Here is a 17,860-nt window from a genome sequence, read left to right on the forward strand (position 1 = left end):
CCTCCCCACTATTTTCACTGGACGTGTCTCTCACCCCTTTCTCCCCCCTGCTTCCTGCCTGCGCTGCTGCATCTCTCTCAGTATTCCTGAGATCCTCCTCCAGAGACCCCGCGCTCCCCCTGCTGGTCCCTGCTTTGGCTGTTGAGTCTCTCCCAGTCTCTGGGAGCCCTATCACCTCCTTTCCCTCTGATGTCAGTTCCCTGACATCCACCTCCCCTCCAGGGCCCCCTTCCCCCCCGCCCCCTCCCTCTCCTCTGGGCGGTGAGGAGCTGAAACCCCGAAACGAATCCTCTTCATCTTCCGACGTCTCGAACATCTCCCTCCATCGGTCTTTGTTCCGACTCGCTGAATCCTCCTCCACCTCGGAATCAGAGAACCCCTCCAACTCCTCTTCTTCGTCTGTGGTGGCGAAGTATTCCCTCCGGAACCTCGCCACTGGCTGGGGTTTTCGAGGGAATCTCTGATGAAAAGTTTCAATTAGAACCTCGTCATCTACATCCTCTGCCCTGACCCAGGTGTTTTCCGACTCCGGTTCCCCTTCCCACATTACCAAATACTCTACTTGCTCTCCTTTCCACCTGGAATCTAGGATCTCCGCTGCATGGTAGCTGTGTTCTTTTTCCTCCATCGCTGGTCCCCTATTGACCCTCCCCTCTCTGTCCCCTATATACGGTGACAGCAACGATCTGTGGAACACTGGGTGCAACTTCATGTGGTTCGGTAACCGGAGTCTGAAAGCCACTGGGTTGACCTGTTGCGTGACTTCAAATGGGCCCAGTCTTTTGGGTCTTAACTTCTTACAACCTCCTTTAAATGGTAACCCTTGGGTGGACAGCCACACCTGGTCTCCCACCCTAATGCTTTCCCCTTCCCTTCTGGTTTTGTCTGCCTGCCTCTTATATTCCTCCTTCGCCCGGTTTAAATTAAGTTGGAGTTGGCGATGGATCGCTTCCATTTCTTCAACGAACTGTTCTGCTGCTGGAACGCTCCAGTTCTCCCCCTCCCCCCCTGGGAAGGCTCGGGGATGACACCCGTGATTGGCCAAAAAAGGGCTCATCCCCGTGGACACGTTCTCTGCATTGTTGTAAGCAAATTCTGCCAACGCCAGCTTCTCCACCCAATCATTCTCTCTGTCATTAACATAACACCTCAAATATTGCTGGAGGACACCATTAGCTCTTTCCGCCTGCCCGTTGGTTTCTGGATGACGGGCAGTAGAGAAATTAACCTCTACATGCAGTAAGCTCATGAGCTTCCTCCAGAACCTGGAAGTAAATTGTTTCCCTCGGTCCAAAACCACCCTCAAGGGGGCGCCATGCAACCTAAACACATTTTCCACAAACAATTTGGCGGTTTCTTCTGCTGTGACCGCATGTGAGCAGGCTATAAAGTGGGCCATCTTGGTTAACAGATCTACCACCACCATAATGGCTGTTTTCCCTTTGGACCTGGGCAGATCAGTCATAAAATCTATTGCCACTGCCTCCCACGGTCTTTCCGGCGTGGGTAGTGGTTCTAATAAACCTGCCGGTGCCCGCCTCTCCCCCTTGGCTCGTTGGCATCGGTCACACCCTCTCACATATTCACGCACATCTTCCCTGACCTTGGGCCACCAGAATTCCCTGGTAACCAGCCACATGGTTTTGTGTTGCCCAAAATGCCCTGCTGTGGGGTTATCGTGCAGTTGCTTGAGTACCTTTTCCCTCAATTCCCCTTCAGGTATGTATAACGCTCCCTTGTAGTACAACGCCCCATTTCTCTCCTCAAAACCCCCGGGTTTGTCTCCCTCCCTCCTAAGACTCCTGAGTTTGTCCTGGGCGTATTCATCCTGCCCCGTTCCCTCTACCAGTTCCCTTTGCCCCACCAATGCCGCCCCACACACCCAGCGGTCCTCGGGAATGACATGGGTCTCTTCGGGTACACCCTCTCCCTCCAAATATTCAGGTTTGCGTGAGAGAGCGTCCGCCCTAACGTTCTCCGGGCCTGGTACGTAACAAATCTCAAAGTTAAATTTGGAGAACTCCTGGGCCCATCTCAACTGCCGTTGGTTGAGCACTCGCGCAGTTCTCCAATACTCTAGATTCTTATGGTCCGTGCACACTTGCACCTTCTGTTGTGCACCAATTAGTAGGTGCCTCCATCTCCGGAAGGCCTCATAAATTGCAAGAAGTTCCCGGTCGTACACCGTGTAGTTCCTCTCAGACTTGTTCAGCTTCCGCGAAAAGAAGGCACACGGTCGCCACTCAGACCCCTCCTTCCCCGGCTGCAGAAGAAGCACCGCCCCTATGGCTCTGTCCGACGCGTCTGTTTCGACCCTCAGCTTTTTTTGTAAATCCACATGTAGAAGTTGTTCGCCAGAGGCGAAGGCCCTTTTCAGTTCCTCAAACGCTCGCTCCGCCTCCCCCGTCCAAACAAACTTCTTCTTGCTGCTGAGACAGTCCGTGATGGGCGCCGTCAGGTGGGCGAAGTTGCGGATGAACTTACGATAAAAGTTTCCAAACCCTAGGAACCTCTGCACATCCTTCTTGGTCTTGGGTGTTTTCCATTCCAGCACCGCTTGAACCTTGCCGGGGTCCATGGCCAACCCCTTATCTGACAAGCGGTACCCCAGGAATTCCACCTCCTTGGTATGAAACTGACACTTCTCCAGTTTCACCCACAGTCTGTTGGCTTGCAGCCTGCTCAACACTTCTCTGACGTCTCTCACATGTTGCTCCTCATTCTCCGAATACACCAACACGTCATCTAAGAAGGCCACACAATTCTTGTAGAGCAAAGGCCCCAGTACGTGGTTCATGAAAGCTTGAAAACACGCGGAGCCTGTTTGTAATCCAAAAGGCATAACTAAGTATTCAAATGCCCCCAAAGGGGTGAACATGGTGGTCTTCCATTCATCCCCTTTCCTTATACGTATCAGGTTGTACGCCCCCCTTAGGTCCAGCTTTGTAAAAATCTTTCCCTTCCGCACCCTGGTCAAAATATCATCAATCCTGGGCATAGGAAAAGCCGCCGGCTCTGTCACTGCATTTAGGGCCCGAAAGTCACATACCAGCCTCGGCTTGTCCGTGTTTTTTTTGTCCACAAAAAACACTGGGCTACCCCCCGCTGCCTTGGACTCTCTGATGAAGCCCCTCTTCAGGTTCTTGTCAATGAACGCTCGCAACTCCTGCATTTCCCTGTCTGACATGGCATACAACTTGCCTACAGGAAGCTGTGCTCCAGGGAGTAAATTGATCTGGCAATCAAAGGGTCTATGCGGAGGTAGTTGGTCAGCTTCCTTCTCGCTGAACACGTCGCTGAGATCAGCATACTGTGGTGGCACCTTCCCCTTCTCCACTACTTCAGTCCCTGCCAGGGTGGCTTGGGCCCCTGCTGACCCCTTTTCCCCCCTGCAGTGTTCTAAGCAATGTGCGGAACCGAAGGAAACCACTCTTTGATGCCAGCCCACCAGCGGATCATGTAGGGCTAGCCAGCTCATTCCCAAAATAATGGGAGCACCTCCCAAGGTGGCCACATTAAACGCTATCAGTTCTGTGTGCCTTGCCACCCTCATTATCATTGGGATGGTCTGCAAGCTGACTCCTCCTCCCAACAGTTCCCTGCCATCGATCGTAGTCACCTGCAGGGGGTTGCTTAAAGGGATAGTCTGTATCTGGTGTTCAGCAGCAAACTCCTTGCTCATAAAATTGCAGGAGCTGCCTGAGTCCAACAGTGCCTTTATTTTTAGGGGGTGTCCATTTTGCAGCTCTAGCGACACTTCAATCACTAGAGCCGGTCGAGGAGCTTCTGGCACTGGCACTTGGGGAAGGGGCACTTTCACTGCTCTTTGGCCTGGCTGCAGTGCCCTGATGGCAACCAGGCGTTGGCTTTTACCTGCTTCGTTTCTCCCTGCTCTTCCCCCTCAACAGCCCCCACCATTCCTTGCCATTCCTTCCTCTGGGGGCAGACTCTGGCAAAGTGGCCTGGCTGTTGGCAGAGATAGCATTTCCGGGCTCCCTTTCCCTCCTTCTTCGCCCCCTCACTGGGCTTTGAAACTGCGCGCGCGCGGGCTGTTCCGATTTCCATCGGCTCTGCCGGCGGGAAAGCTGGCTCAGGAATGTCTGGAATGCGTAACTCCTTCCAACGTTCCCCTCTCCCTTCCCGCCTCTCCAAGGCTCTTGCCTCCTGGCGCGCTCCAATGGTCAGCGCAGATTTGGTCAGCTGATCCATAGACACCGCCCTGGGGCTCCTGGCCATCTCGTCTTTCACAGCTGAAGAAAGACCTTCTTCAAATAGCATCTGAATGGGTGCTGCCGATAAATCCCACCCCAATCTGTGAATCAGCATGGTAAATTCAGTCCAGTACTCACGGACAGATCTGCTTCCCTGCTTGCAAGCCATTAACTGTCTGCGCACCACCCCTTCCTCAATGTCGCTGGAAAACATGATATCCATTGCACGAAAAAATTTCATAGTGTCCTTTAGGATATCGTTGTGCGTTGCCATCAGGGGTCGAACCCAGTCTCGCGCGCCCTTCTCAAGATGCCCAATTACAAAAGCAACTCGAGATTCCTCATCAGGGAACTCATCAAACTGGACATTCAGGGCATATTGCATTTCAGTCCTAAAGGCATGGTAATCCTTGGGGTCCCCCCCAAACTTCTGCACCAATCCTGGTACCTTTCTGGGGAACTGAGTGGTTCTCCCCTTCTTGTCTGCATCTTGAGCCCTCCTCTCCTCGAGCCTCGCCGTCTGCAGCGCCAGTTGGACCTCCAATGCTCGGCATCTTTCTTCCAAGCTTGGATCAGCTCCTCCCCCTGCTCCTCCGGCTCCGGCTGGGTCGCTCATGATGCTTTCTCCTGCACAGGCAGCGTACAGAGACTGTCGGACTGCTATCAGGGGATGATTAGCTGCTTGTGCTTAAAATGGTGCCCCTTCAGAGTTTGTGCGGCCCCACAAACCTCTGTGTGTGACAGAGCTCCTCAGACATGTCTGCTCTAGTCACTGTTAGAGTCCGACAGTGGCTGTTTGCGGAAACGCCTCCAACAAAGAAGTTCCTTAACGGAAACACGTCTCCTGGACTCACGACGTGACAGCTTCCGACGAAGCATGGGTCTCCCTGCAATTGCTTCTGACACCTCCCCACTATTTTCACTGGACGTGTCTCTCACCCCTTTCTCCCCCCTGCTTCCTGCCTGCGCTGCTGCATCTCTCTCAGTATTCCTGAGATCCTCCTCCAGAGACCCCGCGCTCCCCCTGCTGGTCCCTGCTTTGGCTGTTGAGTCTCTCCCAGTCTCTGGGAGCCCTATCACCTCCTTTCCCTCTGATGTCAGTTCCCTGACAAAAATGCATTAAATAAGTAAGAAATAAATTTCCATCCCAGTAAAAGCTATGCTGATTTGCTGGCTGTGGCACAGCCTCCCACCTATTTTGTGGGAATTTTGTAGGAAAGTACCCTACTCTTGTCTCCCACAATTTTGTGGTGAGACAAGAGTATGGTATTTTCTTCCTGAGGTGGTAATTTCTCTCCCACTTAGCCCCTTCACTACAGAGCAGTCTTTTGCCATAACACCTAACAATCCCTGTGTGCTTCTTGCTCCCATAGGAACTTATTTTCTCCTGTCATCACAGTAGGCAGATTCATTCAGGCCACAGCAACAGTAACATATGGGCTATGTAATATCACAGAAGCTCATATAGCTTTGGTCAGAGCATATCCCCCCCCCCCGGCATTTCACAGGAGATAATAAGAGATGGTAGAAACTGTCTATAAACTGTCCAGAAAGTTGCTACAGGGGCCACAACTTGCCTGCTCTTCTTACCACTCACCAATCGTAATAAATTGGTTTGTTTATTTTATTTATCTTATTCTTATTTTACTTATACTTCTCCTTTGAGTATTTCCATGGTGGCTAACAACAGAACCTTCTTCTTCTTATTATTATATTCTGAAAAATAAATATACACGCAAACAATAAAACAATAAAAGCTAATTAAAGATGTAAAACATAAGCAATTGATAATAAAAACCAAAATTAAAGCACCTTCTATCAAATGCTTGTGATACTAAAATTGTTCAAAGCAAAGCTTACTTTATTATTATTACTTTCAATAGGAAGTAACATTTACCTCTCATTTCAGATGGTTAACATTCAAAACATGGAAATAATTCCTGGGTAAGTGTGATGTTTTAATGGTGCACTCTGCCATCTGACCCTTACACAGACATGATTAATATAGTTAGCTGAAACAGAGTATAATTTTCATCTAGTTCTCATCTGGCCAAGCATCCGATGTGAGGGCATTCTTAAGAGTTGTAGACGAGAGGAAATCTATTTCTCAGACATAATTTTAATTGTTTTGTCTTTGGAGTGATTTGTCTCCAGAAACGAATACAAATTTCTCACTGAATGAACAGTGTAAAAAGATTTCGTTTTGACAAGAGAATTGAACATCTGTAGGAGGGCAAAATATGATTCCTATCTTGGCAAGTTACAATGTTGGACTTATCAAAAACATTCTTTTTTAAAAAAAAGTATCGGTGAATTCATTTAGTTTGGAGGTTGGATGACTATAGCAATTTCTTTCCTTTCTTCCTCCATTTCAATAGCATTTAAATTGTATTTGAATAATTTTATTATTAGACTATTAGCTTATGTAACAATAAACACTCACACATATGCTGAACAGTTTTGTTATCAATGCTTATGATGGCTCTTTTTCATTCTCGTTTTTCAAGCTTCTATGGAGAGGGAGGCCATGGGAACCAATATCTTCTAGACCAATATTTTTAGCTGCTGTGTCTTATCTCTTTCCCACCCACCCCTTTCATACACAAGAAGACACGCTGTTCAGTACCAAATAATTAGGCTTACAGACAGCAGTTTCATGTTCCCAGTACCTTTGAGGTGCAAACTGTTAGCTTTCTATAAAGGAAGTAACAAACTGTGCTAGCAATATCAATTTCTAACTTGGGGCAGCCCAGTCCTATTGGTTGGTAGGTATAGGTCCATATGTTGGACTGGTTTGGGGAGAGATTTAGGTCCCAGAATCTGCCTAAGGGGCTATTTTCTGTTGGTTCTTTATTTCTTGCAGGGAACAACCTAGTTTATGTTGAGGGACAGTAGAGATTTAGTACCCGTGACAGTGTTAGAAGATGAATCCTTAACCCCTCACCCCCCACAACTAATTTTTGGACAATTTTCCCTTCCAAAGCAATGTATGGATCTGGTGTGGTTAAATGCTTTGCTGACCTCTGCTCCTTCCCTTGTTATACCCAGTGCTCCCCCCCAAAAAAAATATATGTTTAGGGATATTCTCATTTTCCTATTCATATTGAAATACTGCCCCTCAATGAGACCAAACTTAAATTCACAAAATGTTTAGGGGTATGCGTATCCCTGCGTCCCCCCAGAAAAAAAGCACTGGTTATACCAGCTATGCTGGTGCAGAAATTTATATTGCTGTAAGGAACTGAATCTTGTATTTACACAAGTGTGCTGGACAGCATGAACATACCTGGCTTGACAACTGCCTGGATGTGAGACTACCAGGGAACCATCTGCAAGCTACTCAGTCTTTTTGAGGAAGAGTGGGGTACAAATGGGAAAACCCCCAGGAATCCTGACATTGCACTGCATTGAGGTATGTGCTGTTGTGTGTGATGTGAGCATTTCATCACCCCACCAACCCAGTTGACTGTGCTTGTTTCTGAGGATGATCAGGACTGTTGTGTGACATTGATTTTAGTCAAATCAAAACGTTGACTTGCATTCTTTGGTCTCGGCAGAGTGTGGGATGAAGAACTGACGGGGCATAAGCAACATCCCTCCGGGCTCGATCATTCTGCTATTGCATAAGGTGTCACAGAAAAACCAGAGTTCACTGGGAAAAGCTGGTCAGCACTCACAGATAGACAAGCACTTGCGGACAGTGAGAAGATGCAGTAATTCTTCCTTATGATTCTGCTGCCCAAATGCATTTTAAATCCTGTTTCCTCCTAACACCTTAATCCTCACCATTGCCTCCAAATTCCATGATCTGAAAAAATGTATATTCTGTTGTCAGCATTATGTGTAACTAATATATACACTATAATCTGGTCATAGAATCTGGAGTTTCTACTTGCAATATTCTACAGAATTCATTATTTTCTACAGACTTCAGAGAGACAAGGACATGTGTAGTTCCTGGTTGATTGCCGCCCCCATCTCTTTCTCCCTCCCTCCCTGCCCCTTAAGATTATTTTCACTAAGTTACAGGGTGAGATAACTTAATGCCTATAAAAATAAGACATTTGATTACAAATACATATTTTAAATTTTTCTCCAGGTATATAAATCTTCAATTTATTTTCCCCTCCACAAAAATGTGTATTTACTGCTTGTTGTCTGTTGAAGACTACGTAAAGTACTAAAAGACAGTGTGTTTGTGAAATGTAAAAAACAAAACAAAACACGCACATGCATTTGCACAGGGAACAGAATCAAAATGACTCATCGAAAGATTTCTTTCCTAAATGAACACTATTATTTTCTTGTTTTCCTTTCTGTTCTTGATTGTCTTGTATGTCTAACAATAGAGAGAAATAATGGTAGCAAGAAACAGAAATAGAACTAGCAATGTCAATGTGAAATGATACTTATGTACACGGCTGTATTTTAGGGAGGCTCTCAAATAGTATGCAGAACAGACTACGCACTAGAGCTTCAGAAAAGCATGAAGAGCATTTATTTGCCTATTATCTCCTGCTTCTTGTAACCACTTGAGAGCAGTCACCAATCAAACAGTTTTGTTGAGTGACCCAGGGCAGAGTTACTTGGAAGTTACTCCAAATTCAGTGTACGAAGGATTATGGCTGTAATCTTTGATCCAATTGCATATGTCATTTGACAATTGTTTGACATTCAGTGTTTAATCTGTGCCAGAAGGCCCTTTAGTTTATCTGTAAGATGCCAAGCCTGGAGTAGGTATGGCCATAGATTTATTTAGATTTCTGTGGTGCTGGAATGAGATTGCTTTGCAGACTGTAGCTGCAATCCCCCAGACATGCCCACCATTCCACCCACCTCCTCCATTTCTATAAAATACTATTGCAGCTTTGCCAATCTGTTGCCATCCAGATTTGTGGGACTACAACACCCATCAGCCCCAGTCTGGAGCAGAGGTGGATTAAGGAGAGTGTGACCGGTTTGGTCACCCTGGGTGAGGAGCCTTGGGGGTGCTGCAGGGGATGTGGCAACTATGATTTAGAATAGGGCACAAGTGGCAGGGGGCGCTGCTGAAATTTGAGACCCCAAGGTCTGCCACTGTCTGGAGGACACCAACTTAGCATGGGCTATTCCACTGAAATGATGGTTTCATTTTGAATATATTCAGGGCATAATTCTGTACTGACAAATCCTTGAATGAGGGGGCTAAAGTATTTGACAGGGGCACAGCAATGTTGGAGGAACATCTGATATGCAACTGCCATGACAGGTCATGCTGGTCAAATGGCTAAACAGGGTAGCATTGTGGGTGGCGCATGGGTGGCAGCACGCAGCTGGAGCACATTTATGCTGCATCCTCTCTACCTCTTTGACTCATGGACAGTGCAACTCCTCCCACTGATTTCAATGAGGTGAGATTTTTTTCTTTGAAAAAAATTAGTGATGGCCCCACACATGTCACAGTGACAAAGCACAGGTTATGATGTAACTCAGCACCCAATCACACTACCATCAGTCTATAAACCCCACACAGGGAGACAATAACTGAGGTGATAGGATGCTGTGTCTGGGATTATCTCACTCTGGCCCAATACTGCACATGCTTAAGGGTTCACAAAGGGAACTCTGGGGATGAGAAACTGTGGAGAAAGGGCACCTTGCACACAAAGGGAGCACTCTGTACAAAGCAGGCTAGCCTCGTTAGATGCATGGTAACTTGAGCCCGTTGCTAGCACATCTATGCCTAGATCTCTAAAAGGTACTTTGCTCTTGACTTCCTCCACACACAAACACATAATACCAAATTCCACTCCAACAACTGATGCTCATGCTGATGATCTATTACATTTGTATACCACTCTTCGTCCAAATATCAGAGGGAAGTTTTGGGAGTACCAGAACAGAGCATCCCATGTGGCTAAGCAAGGGAAGGGGGAACACGGGCTGTCATGCCTAACTGCTACAGAAGTCTCCCATGTTTTACTCACTCCACCCTTATGTCACAGGCAAAAGTGTGCAGGAGTCATTAGCTTTCTCTGGATGTGGTGTGGATGTCAGTTTGGGCTCCATTGCCAGCCCAGTCCCTTAGTAGTGGGTACAGGATCCTGGAAACATTTATGCATTTTTTTAAAAAAAATTCTCCTTGTGTGTTTCCCCATCTTCCCTCTCAGGCTGAGTCTGCGTTTGATGCCATTAAGCCAGTCTGCCAGCATAGCACCTCTGCCAGCATGTGTCTCTGATCTGTGTGTGAGGTGAGTAGAGGATTGCTCTGTTAGGATGTTATGTCTGTAACTGTTAACAAGTAAACCTCGGGAATGAGAATGGGTTTGTTGCTTTTGAAGTCTATTGCTTCAAAAGGTCTGTTAGAACTCCTAAAGGGGGCAAACAACAATGAGATAGGTCTAGCCTGGAAAAGACGAGCTATGATAGCCATCTTCATAGATCTTAAGGGCTGTCACATGGAGGAGGGAGCATGCTTGTTTTCTCCTGCTCTGGAAGGTAGGACTTGAGGCAATGGCTTCAAGTTACAAGAAAGTAGATTCCGACTAAACATTTGGAAAAACCTTCTGACAGGAAGATCTGTTCAGCAGTGGAACAGACTCCCACGAGAGGTGGTGGACTCGCCTTTCTTTTAGGTTTTTAAACAGAGGTTGGATCTATCATGTATGTTTTAGCTGAGATTCCTGCATTGCAGGGGGTTGGACTAGATGACCCTTTGGTCCCTTCCAACTCTAAGATTCTATGATTCTATTCCATTTTCACACTTGGGGAACCATACATAGGCTCTTTGCAAGCCTTAATTAATGCTTCACACTTCATATATATATATATATATATATTTGTGATCCTTCTTCTTTAGGAATTCATCTATAGCACACTTTTGACGGTTCAAGATTTCTACCTGTAGGAGAGTGTAATATAAATGCTAGCGACTTTGATGTGATGTCTATTGGACAGAGAGTTTCTGTCCCATCCCAGATGAATTGATTTAAGACTAGAATACATTAGAGTCCCTCCTAGCCCAGTGGACCTGTAATTTTAGCACCATTCAATTAGTGGCATTGCTATACAACTACCAAATAAAAGCAAAATGTAAGTTTTGCAGTTCTGGGCATTCATGAACTTAACAAAGTGGTACCCACATACCCTTTTCATCTTCCAGACTGGGGCAGAGCTGTGCTTTTTATGCAGACTGCGCTATGTCTGCACAGTACATGCCGCAAAACTATTTCTTCACTATTATCTTGGGCCCTGAAAAGTTCAAGAGATAAGCCAGCATGGGAAAAACAACTCCATTTCTCTTCCTATCACTTTCTAAAATTGCTTGATTGTTTCCGCTTTCCAGCTACTGGAGCTGCTCTTCATTCCCAAGAACTCTTCTGATGCTGCACCACTGCTAGGCACAAAGCAGATTAAACACCCCCCCCCCCCGCAAAAGGGACTTGCATGCTGTAATATGTACAATAAACCTCTCTCTTCCACCACTTCACACCTTTCACTAGAATGCTAACTTTTAAACTGACCAAAGAGAGTTGGGAAAGTTTCAAGAAGCAACACCACGTTCATAGGGCTGAATCGAGTGTCTTTTCCATGTTGCACTGTCCACGGTGCTGATCATGGTTTATGCATCCCATGCTTAAGAGACGGCAACTTGATCTTGCTGCAAGACATCATCCCAAAGCCACAAACTTTCTCTACTAAATCAGTGGCAGCAAACCTTTCATTATCCCACCCCACTTACAACTGGGAAAGATACCCCCCACCCCACATGTTCTATGGAATTGAAGTTAATATTCCCTGGGTCGCCATGGTGATAGTGAGCTCTGTTCCTTCGAGCAAGACAAATTAGGCATCACCTCATTAGCCTAAAGACTTCTTTCGCTTGCTGCTTTGCACATCACAGAACTCTCTTGCTCCTCAAAAGATTCAGGAGGGAAATGGGTGCCACTGCATGACTGTGTGACATTGCGTCACAGTGCCACAGATGCCTTGTTCTTTTAATGACACCCCCCACTCTATTGTAACCATTGCTCTGCTATGATGCAAATTCAGGGTGCCATCCAGCGCCAGTGAAATCAGGCAGAATCCTGCCACGGGTTTCAGCTGGCACTCTCAGCCCTGCCTTTCCCTGTTCAAGCTTCGTGGGAATATTCTCTCCTTATATCCTGAATGTTGCCATGCGGGTCTTTATTTGGAGCATTCTGCTATTTCCCACACCAGCCTCCCAGAGCTTGAAATGTGGGATTAAGTACCCTGCTCAGTTACATAATTAGATCATGGTTTGTCTCCTTATCCTCATGAAACAAACTAGCAATCATTTGTTCTTAGTAAACAAACAAATAGGTCCAAATAGGTTCTCCAGATGTGGTTATTCTTAAAAATCCACCACAGCCTCGTAACTTGTCTGATTTCAGCCAAGAGGTTTTTGCCAGGGAAGGGAGAAGAGAGCCACAACTTTCAAGGATCTCGGGGCTGGGTGACTTTTACTATCCAATTATTGCTCCCCTCCCGTTGCACATCTGGCTGCATGGACAGAAACCAAGCCAACGAAAATACCCGCCCCTTCCCTCTCTTTCTGGTAAACAGGATCGGAGAACAATTGATCCCTTCAACAACACAACACACACACGCCTTCCCCACAGCCTTCTCCACCAACATATCCGGAGTTCCGACCCGAAGGGAGAGAGAAACAGATCTGGAAGAAGTGGCCGGCTGCGTTTCAAGCCTCCCTCCACCACCTCGCCAAGCCTTTCCAGGTTTTCACCGGCGAGCCAAGAAGAGGATGCGAAACGGACCGTCCCTTTGTCGCCATGCTGTTGGCACCTCCGTCTCCAAAAAGCACAACTTTGGGACGGGATCTGCTCGGGTGGGCGAGGGCGGAGGGGGAAGGAGCGAGGGCTGGATCCCTCCTGGGCTTCGCGCGCGGCGAGAAGGAAGAAAGCTGCATTGCCCTACCTGTTCGGCGCGCGGCTTCGCTCACTCGATCATGATTCCTCCCTCCGAGACCGAGCAGGGTGGGCGCGGGTGGGTGGCTTTTCTGGGGCGGCTGGAGGATGGAAGGTCGATTTCGAGCCAATGCCCGTCTCCAAGGCGAGGGCAGGCGAGGCGTCCCGCGTCTACAGCGGTCCCGCGCTGCTCTCCGCGGCGCCCATCCTGCGCGCTGCTCACCTGCCTCTGGATCCCTTTGGGCTTCCTCCGCAAGCGCAGCCGGGCGAGAGGGCTGGAGTTGAGCGGGCGCCCGCTGGTCGCCCAGGCAGAGTTCAGCGGGATGGCGAAGGCATCAAATGGGCACCACGAGGGAAGGCGGGGAGGCGGAAGAAGAAGATCGGAGGGGAGCAAGAACAATGAAGCGCTGGCAGCGAGCAAAGTAATGGAGCGCTCAGGGACACGTCACGAAAGCCCGCAGCTTCAATGAATTCCGCTCGATCCCAGCCTGGGCTTCCAGTCGCTGGAACAAAACAAGAGCAGATAAAACTTCGCGCAGTGCCATCTAGTGCAGAACCGACGAAGTACAAGCTATGGCAGGTTCTCCCCAAGACCACTTTTTTTTTTTTAAAGAGGGGAGATTGTTTCCTTTTCAGCTTGGAAGAGACTAAATGGAAACTTTACTGCGTGTGCAACCAACCCGCTCCGTTTCCTGGGAACAGGTTTTTATTTTTCCTGAGCTGAGGCAAAGGAGGACAGACGCTAGATTGCTTGAAGTAGGAGGGGGACATGTGGAATTCATAGTGTTTCCTTCCTTCCTTCCTTCCTTCCTTCCTTCCTTCCTTCCTTCCTTCCTTCCTTCCTTCCTTCCTTCCTATCTCTCTCTCTCTTTCTAAAAAAGGCTGTGTGGATTATCCGTTTTGGCGAAGAAAATAGGAACATTTTTGGCAAGGATAAAGAAATTGAGAGACATTATCACATTGGCTGTTGCGAGTTGCATGCTGTGGTAGGATTTTGAAGCTTTGCTTGACAAGGTCCACACTGAATAACAACAAGCAAGAATTTAGAGAAAGCTTCTGTCTATAAATGGGAGAAGATAGTAATGAGACTTTGTAGGGCAAAGTGGTGTAGATTTAAAAAATGATACAGGAACATAGGAAGCTGCCTTATACCGAGTCAAACTATCGGTCCTTCTAGCTCAGTTTTGTCTCTGCTGGCTGCCAGCAGCTGTCCAGAGTTTCAGGCAGGGGAGATCTCCCTCAAGATGCTGTGTGTTGAACCTGCAGCCTTTGGCATGCACTGGGCCATCGCCCTTTCCCTAATGATATCGGCTATTGGGATTCTAATCTGGGTGGTACAGATGAAGATAGAGCCCCCCCCCATGTTTAGTGACCTTGGTAGGAACTTAACAGATGTGGAGTGGAAGCCCATGACGTGTATTTCCCTCTGGGCAAATTAATACGGTGGTGGGTCTCACTAGTGCAGCACTTTGCAGTAGGCCTAACTACACAGCAAGCATTTTTTAAAAAAGATGAAATGTTTAGGGCAAGGGGCAGCAGATCTGTGGGCCAGTGCAAAAGACCTGGGGCTCAGCCTACCCCTGAGCCACCCCCTCACAATGTCCCTGGTGACAGTGCATCTCTGATCACCAGATACTGGGTGGGGACAAGCAACAAGCAAGACTGGTGAGCTCCATCATGCTCATGAGATTCCAAAGGGTGGCTGTCTGAGCTTGAAGAGAGGCAAGCCCAGTGGTGGATCATGCTCATTGTGACAGGTAGGGCAAGCTTCACTTGACTCTGGACCCAGCTGGTCCTTCACTATATTCAGCAAGGCAATTCTTGATGGTGTGTTGACTGCTTCAGCCAAAGCTGTTGCTCTACAGGGCTCAATGGATGACCATTGCAGGCTGGCATCCTGCTCTTAATGTGGAGGCATCCATCTCTCTCTCTCTCTCTCTCTCTCTCTCTCTCTCTCTCTCTCTCTCTGTGTGTGTGCACTTGACCATTGCCAGTCTTGCTCTTTCATATTCATGTTTATTGTTCTCCATTGCTTAAACAAGACCAAAAGAGCCTTCTGGGTCCAGGGCATGGTCTGAGAGCACACAAAACTGTGAAAGCTAAACATTTCTAATACTGGCAAATTCTAGATGGGAAACTGCCCTGTGATTCCATGTAATTAACCTCAAGCTTCGTGAAGGAGGTGTGTAGTATATTTGCAGCTGACAAATACCACTGTCTTGGTCTGCACTTTATTAGTGGGGAAATGGGGAAGAATGGCAGCCTATTGGAGTAACTTGGCCTAAGTCTAGTATTTATGTGAATGAATCTGTACAGTGAACCCTGGATTTGATCTATGTTATAGTCCATGTGGGATGTTTCTGGGCCTTCATTACATCCAGCATGTAGTGCTGGCATGCAGCTCAGGAACAACAGATCTGCAATTTCTAAACAGTAATGGCTTTGTAAAAAAAAAAAAAAGACACTTGGGAAAGTGTTGTCTACAGGCTTCTGATGCTTTTCTCTGACTTTAGTAATATAGTGAAGCAGAGTCTCTGTTAGTCAGGAGGTCAGGGTGCATGTTGGCTTATATGACCACAGTCCCTAGCTAAAATATTTGACACTGAAAGGATGGTTAAAATGAGTGTTTGGAAAATGCATCTCAGTTGGATATCAGTAATATGAACAGCCTATTCACATGACACAACTGGCATGTTAAGAACATAAATGTGAGTCCAGTGAATTTGTTACACACACACACACACACACACACACACACACACACACACACAGTTTACTGCAACTTACATTTGTTGCACCATTGGCTGCCGTACTCACAAAAGTGTGCTGCAAAGTGGCTCACATGCCACTTTATTTCACCATGCACTGAACTCTGTACAGAACCACCTTCCCACATTTTCATGCAGCAACTGTTTGGCTGAGTGAGCTGGCTCTGAGATTTGTGCATTCAAAGGGGAGATTTTCAACAGCAAATCTGGACCTTTTAATAGGAAAACATGAACATAATCCAACCAAAGATTGATATTCCACCAACGCTCCTTAGAGACCAGGCGAGATGCTCTATTACATGTTGAATTGCTCTTTTCATGATAAACGAAGAGTGATCACTGCCTTTATTATCTTACAACATTGTATTAGCCTTGGGACTTGACCCACAAGTTCCTTATTTTTGCTCAGATGAAAAGCACAGGATTTTGAAGAAGATTCTTCTCTGATTGCAAATAATACTCGCGTTCCACTGCACTGAAAGAAAGTGTGACAGGTTGGTTTTTTTTTTAATGCTGCCATTCATCAGTACCTCTAATAGTGCCATGTTTAGTTCCCTTTCAGAATTGACAAGGAATTAAAATGGCAAGCAACTTTTACATATGATATTTAAAGGGCCAAATTCTGCTATTGTGGAGAATATTTCATGCCTCGTGGAGATGAGATACCATCTGTTTGGAAAATTTTCAGAGCATGCTGCAGACCCAGAACGGGAGGGGAACAAAGACAGCAGTGGGTGGAAACTAGCTAAATAAGCTTTGTTATTTGAGTCACACCAGAGGGAAATTCCCCTTGTCCTTTCTTCAGTATTTCTTTTTCAGCTGCTGTGGTATTTGGCAGCTAGACTTCCAAGGCCGAGAGGTTTTAAGTCAGGAATCCCATGGAGGTGCTGCTCAGAATGACTTATGTAGCAAACAATAAATTGCATTACAGCCTTTATTCTTCCAGGCATTAATTAAGATATGTAACTATCACAAATCCACAATTTTTAAACAGCTGTCAGGATCTACATTTAGGACTGCTACACTTGGATATATGGAATAATAGGGGAGAGGGGAAACCCACTGGTTAACTAAAGGTTCTCTGTGTGTAAAAGGTTGTGAAGTTATTGCTGTAATTCAACTGCAAAAATCTATCTCATGTCTAGAATAAATCTTTCTTTGTTTTCCCTCTCTCCTTTGTTAAATCCAGTACACAACTTTCCCCATATTTCCCCCGTATATTTACATATGAACTTCACCATGACACTTTCCTTTTATATTAGCCCCCTGCCCTTGTGTTGCTTTTCCTTGCATCATGTCATCTCATTTTAAATGGCAGGTGTTTGGCTTAGATCTTGTGTTCAATAATGAATTTGAATTGGCAATATGTAAAGAGATGGTTGTGGGCTGTAGTGTTCAATGGCTATCATCGTTCAACAGAAAACGCCAAATTGCTTTGATTTTACTGCCTCCATTTCCACCGCTTTCTGGATGCTTGGCTCATCTCTCCCATGAAAGGCAGCTGTAAATGTTGCCACTATGCTTTGCTCTGCCATGCGACTGCTTTATGATATATGATAATCAGATTATGTTGTCTCCCTAATTTACAACCTCGTTAACCTATATGGGGGAGAGGGAGGGGAGGGAGCAAATAACCCTGTCGATCAGAATTTGTAGCCAGAATGAATGATAAAAAATCTCATCTTGTCCAATTGTTACAAAGATGATGTGAATGCCAGAAGAGTGTGCACATTTAGGGTGCATTGGTTCATTATTCTGTAGCTGGATTCCTAACTGCAGCCTCCCCCTCCCTATAAACTATATTGAAGTCCCCTAAGTCATAGACTATTCAGTACTAATTCTGCCTCTCCCTATCTAACTGTTTCTCTCTCAACTTACCCGTTCTTTCTGTAACATCTCAGTTGAAATCCCCATTATGGCTCTCTCTGGCTTCGACATCATGATAGCAAAATATTGC

At 46.5% G+C, this 17,860-nt stretch overlaps 1 protein-coding gene across 2 annotated transcripts in view; it reads right to left on the reverse strand.

Moving 5' to 3' along the window:
• The window catches only part of KCNJ6 (potassium inwardly rectifying channel subfamily J member 6), a 114,743-nt gene extending 97,719 nt beyond the window's left edge, over positions 1-17,024 (reverse strand). For both annotated transcript variants that reach the window (XM_082221350.1, XM_082221349.1), the window contains exon 1: positions 13,146-17,024. The gene's annotated coding sequence lies outside the window, so the exon portion shown is untranslated. The remainder of the gene's footprint in view (positions 1-13,145) is intronic.
• Positions 17,025-17,860: the final 836 nt, after the last annotated feature.

This window comes from Podarcis vaucheri, assembly GCF_965113315.1.
Source record: "Podarcis vaucheri genome assembly, chromosome: 4".
Classification (NCBI taxonomy): domain Eukaryota; kingdom Metazoa; phylum Chordata; class Lepidosauria; order Squamata; family Lacertidae; genus Podarcis; species Podarcis vaucheri.